The sequence below is a fragment of the Notamacropus eugenii genome, chromosome 1, assembly GCF_028372415.1.
Source record: "Notamacropus eugenii isolate mMacEug1 chromosome 1, mMacEug1.pri_v2, whole genome shotgun sequence".
NCBI classification, from domain to species: Eukaryota; Metazoa; Chordata; class Mammalia; order Diprotodontia; family Macropodidae; genus Notamacropus; species Notamacropus eugenii.
Window position 1 is genome coordinate 591,311,352 of NC_092872.1, and position 7,095 is coordinate 591,318,446.

Sequence of the window (7,095 nt, forward strand, 5' to 3'; positions counted from 1 at the left end):
CACTCCATCAAAGTATCCAGATTTTTTTCAATCTTCTGACTATGCATTCTTTAAAAATCCATGTGTAAGACTTCATATATATTTCTATTAACATTTATCTTACTACATCTAGCCCAAGGTTCTCTTTTGTCAAAAATCTTTGAAATTCTGACCGTCATTCAATATGTTGCTTATCCCTCCCAGTTTGTAACACTTATCAGATGAACAAGAGACATGCTATCTGAGCCTTTATCTAAGTCATTGATAAAAATGTTCAATAGCACATGACAAAATCTGAGATTCCACTGGACATCTGCTTCCAGGCTGGCATCAAATCATCAATGATTATTACTTTGGGTCCTGCTATTCAAGAAATTCTGAATATATTCTTGTTGTTCTATTTTCTGGTTCTCATCTCTCTAACTTCTCCACAAGAAAAGCATGAGATACTCTCTCAAATACTTGATAAAATCTAGTTAAACCCTGCAGCATTCTCTTGTTTTGCTATTTGAGTAACATAGTCAAAAAGGGATTTAGGTCACTCATCATCTCTTTAATAGTATGTTATAGGATTTTGCCAAGAAATCAAGACAGCCTGTTGGCATACAGTTTTCTGATTTTCTTTTCTTTTCTTTTCTTTTTGAGAATTGGAGCAGCACTCACTCATCTGCAATTTTATAGTACTTTCAGGGGTGCTCTACGGCTCAAATGAGATAGCAGATGTAATATACTTTGCAAATCTTAAAGTTACATAAATGCCAGTTATTTCATCATCATCATCATCATCATCATCATCATCATCATCATCATCATCATCATCATTGTTTTTAGCTTACAGTCATCAGGCCACCACTCTGGTGATGACTTCATTCCTTGAACCCTCTTACTGCCCTTCTGAGCTCAAGCAAGGTTTATAGAATTTATAGAGAAATAGGGGTGTTCTAATAAATGTTTAACAATCAGACTTTCTGAGAAAAAAATGTATTCATATAGGCTTTTTTTTTTTTAAAGCTTAGCATTTAGGGCCATCTTCAGTCATCCTGATGTGTATCTGTCCCCTGGACCCAGCTGACTTGGGAGGAAAAAGTGGGACTGGTGACTTCACACAGCCCTCCCTCACTTAAATCCAATTCACTTGCATGTCATGGCATCACCTCCCTAATATCATGATCCTTTTCCAGAACAAAGGACAAACAACAACAGCAACTCTTTTGAAACAATAATCTATATTTTAAAAATTTTATTAAGTTTAGAACTCTCAGAGAGACAACTCCAGGAGAAATGTCAGGAGCAGAAAAGAGGTCTGTACTCAACGTTTGTACATCTGACCAAAGCCTTCAACAATGTTAGTCATGAAGGCTTATAGAAAATTATCTCAAAATTTGGCTGCCTGGAGAAGTTCATCAGTATTGTACATCAATTTCACGATGGCATGTTCTCCTGGGTTTTGGATAGTGGACAGTGCTCTCCTGTCTTCCCAGTCACCAATGAAGTGAAACAGGGCTGTGTGCTTGCTCTTATACTTTTAGCATGATGTTTTCAGCCATGCTGTCAAATCCTTTCAGTGAGGATGAACGCAGCATCAAGGTCTGTACTGTACTGATGGTAAGTTCTTCAGTTTGAAAAGGTTACAAGCCAAGACCAAAGTGGAGGGAGTGTTGGTGTGTGATTTTCTCTTTGTAGATGATTGTGTACTCAATGCAACCTCTGAAGCTGAGATGCAGCAAAGTATGGATCAATTCTCTGCTGCCTGTGCTAATTTTGGCCTAATAATCAACACCAAGAAAACACAGGTGCTCCATCAGCCACCACCACACCATCCATCTGTGGAACCATCAATTACAACAAATGGAGAAGTTTTGAATGCTGTGGATAAGTTCACTTACCTTGGTAGCGTACTTTCCAGGGATGTATACATTGACAATGAGGTTGATGCACTCATTGCCAGAGCTACCTCAGTATTTGGAAGGCTCTGAAGAAAAGTTTGGGAGAGAAAGGTATTAATTAGACTGACTACCAAACTGAAGGTCTACAGAGATGTTGTGTTGACCTCATTGTTTCATGCCTGTGAAACATGGACAGTCTACCAATGCCATGCCAGGAAACTGAATTTGAACTGTCTCAGGAAGATTCTGAGGATCCCCTGGAAGGATAAGGTACTGGACACCGAAGTCCTTGCTTGAGCTGAACTGTCAAGCATTCAAACTATGCTTCAGAGAGCGCTACTCCGATGGGCTGGCCACATTGTTCGAATGCAAAATGATCCTCTTCAAAAATGAAGGACAACAACAAAGTTTAGAAGATCAACAAAAAAATCTGTTCTGATTTGTAATGTTTGCTGATTGCTGAGGTATAATTGTTGTTTCTGAAAATTGAACACTAGCTCTTTAAAGCCAGTCAGATCTGGCCCCAGCATACCCACAAGTACTTCCCTTGTGCTCTGTCGTGTGTTGGACATTATTGACAGAGCTTCAGTAATCATGTTGACCAATTCTTAAGATACGAAAGGAAAGGTACAGCTGGACCCCATAACTTGATTTGTTAAGGACATCTAGGAGTTCTTGAATGTCTCCTCTGCTGTTTTTGTACTGTATTTTCCATTCCAAAGATCGGGAGAGAGAACAGAAGCAAAATAATGACTGAGCAGCCGCCTTCTTGGTTTTTAGTTACCATTATCCCATCTATTTTGAGCAAGGGTCCTTGTCTTAACTTTGATCTTCTCTTTTTTTCTCCAATATAGCTTAAAAAAAATCCCACCTTTTATTTTGAGATTTCCTTGACAACCTCAACTTATTGAATGGATGAATAAAAAAATTATCAAATGCTTCTTATATGCAAAACACTGTGCTAAGTGCTGGGTATATAAATAGAAAAACAATTCAGTTTTTACTCTCAAGAAGCTCACATTCTAAAGATGAAAACAACACATATAAGATATACAGCTACAAATCAGATTGAAAGGTCCCATGATCTTTAGGGAACAGAAGCAAAACAGATGGTAATGCATATTATTTTAATGTCATTTTTTGCTGATAAAATCACATCTGTCTTTGATGTTGAACCACTTGACATTGCCAAGGACATTGGTGTGAGGAACTTTCTTTTCTGGGTAAGGACATTGGTGTAAGAAACTTTCTTTTCTGGGTTCTCAGTGATTGAGCCTCTGAGGAGGAGAGGTACACTAACCTTAGAAGCAATTTCCAGGTCACATCTCCACAGAGGTTGCTTCCTGGGATAGTGGTAGTAGGGCCTGGGCTGGAATCTGGACCAGTAGTCTGGGAGGCACTGCTATTCCCAAGACTCTTGGGTTTCTGTTTTGGGCTATCCCTTAAGGAAGGTGATGGTAGAGGTTTAAGTCTCCTGACATGTCTACCTCATGTCTCTCTTTCAGGGTGACTTGCTGCTTCAGTAAGATTAGCTTCCTGTCCTGGAGATGACAATTCATAGAAAGTCTGACCCTTTCTCTACAGGAGTTGCTTTCCTGGATGATGACTTTGAAGGCAGGGCTTATGAGCTTTATCACTCCTGACACTGTTCTTACGATAGCATGACATGCCTTTGTTAGAAGAACCCTGTTTAAAAGTCAAACAATTTCTAAAGCTCCCCCTTGCCCCAACATGATAGTCATAGAATTGTTGGTAGACATTGGTTGGAAAAATACCTAAAGATAAAATAAAAATGCATAGTGAATATATGGATTCACAGACCCACTGGAATAACAGGTTGAAATCTCCTAGTATGAAGACAATTGTATAATCAATATGCATACTATCTTTTAGCTTATTCTGTACCAATTTATCCTTCTTGCAGTTTTGTTAGGCATCCTTTGAAGGTTCTAGTACACAAAAAAGTGACAGAATTTATTATTTGGGCAGAGCAAAAACAGGAAATAGTCATACCTGGGGCAAGCAGCATGAAGCATGCTCTCAATTGAGGGGGTGGATTGTGATAGAGAAGTAGAGAACCTTTAAAGCAGGAACTGCTTTTTAAAAAAAGTTTAGTTATTTGTTTTCAATTTTCAACCATCACTTCCATAAGTTTTAAATTTTCTCCCCATCCCTCCCCATCCATCCCTAAGAGGGCATGCAATCTTAAATGGGCTTTAAACATACATTCTTATTGAACACATTTTCACATTAGTCATGTTGCATAGAAGAATTAAAACAAATGGGAGAAACCATGAGAAAAAAGCAAACCAAAACAAACATAACACAAGAGAAAATAGTCTGCTTCATTCTGGGTTCTGACTCCATAGTTCCTTCTCTAGATGTGAATGGAATTTTGCATCATGAGATCTTTGGAAATATTTTAGGTCTCTGGATTGCTGTGAAGGGCTAAGTCTATCAAAATGCAGTCCTTGTGTTCTCCTGGTTCTGCTCACTTCATTCAGCATCAGTTCATAGAAGTCTGTCCAAGTATTTCTGAAGTCTACCTGTTTGTCATTTCTTATAGTACAGTAGTATTCCATTACATTCATATACCACAACTTTTTCAGCCATTCTCCAATTGATGGGCATTCTCTCGATTTCCAGTTCTTGGTTTCTACAAAAAGAGCTGCTATAAATATTTTTGTACATGTACATTTTGTACATTTTTCCCATTTTAATGATCTCTTTGGGATACAGTTCTATAAGTGGTATTGCTGGGTCACAGGGTATGCACACTTTTGTAGCCCTTTGGGCATAGTTCCAAGTTGCTCTCCCAGAATGGCTGTATCAGCTCATAGCTCCGCCAACAATGAACATGTTCCAACTCTCCCACATCTTCTCCAACATTTATCATTTTCCTGTTTTGTCATATTAGCCAATCTGATGGGTGTGATGTGGTACCTCAGAGTTGTTTTGGTTTGCATCTCTCTAATCAATAGTGTTTTAGAGGATTTTTTCATATGACTATAGATAGCTTTAATTTCTTCCTCTGAAAGCTGCCTGTTCATATCCTTTGACCATTTATCACTTGGGGAATGACTTGTATTCTTATAAATTTGACTCAGTATTTTAGAAATGAGGCCACCATCACAGATACTAGTTGTAAAAATTATTTCCCAGTTTTCTGCTTCCCTCCTAATCTTGGTTGCATTAGCTTTGTTTGTGCAAAAACTTATCAGTTTAATGTTATCAAAGGGATTCATTTTGCATTTCATAATGTTCTCTATCTCTTGTTTGGTCATAAATTCCTCTGTTCTCCATAAATCTGACAAATAAACTATTCTTTGCTCCCCTAGTATGTTTATAGTATCAGCCTTTATGCCCAGATTTTGTACTCATTTGGACTTTATTCTGTTATACAGTATCAAGCATGGGTCTATGCTCAGTTTCTGCCATATTGTTTTCCAGTTTTTCTGGCATTTTTTGTCAAACAGTGAGTTCTTATCCCAGAAGCTGGGGTCCCTGGGTTTGTCAAATAGTAGGCTGCTATATGACTACTGTGTCATGTATACCCAACCCATTCCACTGATCTTCCCCTCAGGGACTGCTTTAAGTGTGCAGTATCAGAGGAAGCAAGGGAGGTTGGGGAGCCATCTTGTAGCTTTCTATTTTAACTAATTATTTTTTGCTAATAAGGTACTAAATTCCATTGTTTTTAATCTGTTGAAGGATTACTTCTAATTAGGACCTTCTAAACTGAGATGTCTTTGACATTTGGTTCCCTGGGGAAAAGCCCTGATTGACCCAGTATAGTTCTAACTCTGCTTTTGGGGATAGGTTCTCAATCAATTCCACAAATCCCTGTGATGAGGGAGGGGAAGAATAGTCAGGAGAAAGAATTTTAACAGAATCTCAAGTTTACTACTGCAGCAATTTGGGGCTCAGTAGTTTCTTTTCCTTCCTTCCTTCCTTCCTTCTTTCCTTCCTTCCTTCCTTCCTTCCTCCCTTCCTTCCTTCCTTCCTTCCTTCCTTCCTTCCTTCCTTCCTTCCTTCCTTCCTTCCTTCCCTCTTTCTTTCATGATAATTGGGTTGTGACTTATCCAAGGTCATACAGCTAGTAAGTGTCTGAAGCTGTATTTGAACTCATGTCCTTCTGATTCTAGGGCTGGTGCTCTATCCACTGGGCCACTTAGTTGTCCTATTATTTTTATAAATCTTATTGTTGCTCCCATTCCCTTTGCTTGAAATATATACCTTAAGAGAAGAAGCATGCTATTTTCCCTACAATTGCTATGACCATTATAATCAATAAAATAAAAAATCACTTTATTGATGAATATAATGATTGACCTAGTATACAGAACAGAAAGAAGCAGACCACATGCAGCAATGTCATAGTAGATGAGAATTAAGTGAAATTAAGGGAATAGATTTGAATCATAAAAACTTCAAAAGAATATGGAAGGTACTCAAAGGATTTGGAACTGGTAAGATTATATGATATCCTTAGAATTCTAGCTGTAGAGCTGGAAGGCCATCTCATTTAACTCCCTAATTGGAGGTTAAGTGATCTATCTAAAGGTACTAAAACTTAGATTTTAATCTGGGTCTTTTGACTCCAAATCTGGAGTTGCCCTCATTTTCATTAACATTCATTCCTGTCCTTGGATAAATTTCATATTAATGCTTATCATGTAGCAACTTTTTATGGAGTCAGGAAGTTAATAAGCATTTATTAAACACTTACTATGTGCCAGCATGGAGATAGCTAGGTAGTTTAGTCCATAAAAACACTGGGTCTGGAGTCAGGAAGACCTGAGTTCAAATCTGACTTCAGACACTTACTACCTATGTGACCCTGGACAAGTCACTTAACCTTGGTTTGCCTTAACCTACTGGAGAAGGAAATAGCAAACCACTCCAGTACATTTTTCAAGAAAATTGGTACAGAATATTTGTGTGCTATGGTCCATGGAATCATGAAGAGTCAGACATGACTGAACAACAACAGATGTGCCAGGTACTGTGCTATGCATTGAAGATACAAAGAAAGACACATGGCAGTAGTTCACAGTTTAATGATGAAGAGAGCATGCAAATAACTGTATACAAACAAGATAAATTCAGGGTAAATTGGAGATCATCTCAGAGGGAAGGCACTACAATTAAAGAGGACTGAGAAAGACTGTTTGGAGAAGGTAGGACTTTAACTGAAACTTGAAGGAATCCAGGGAGGCTGGAAGTCTGT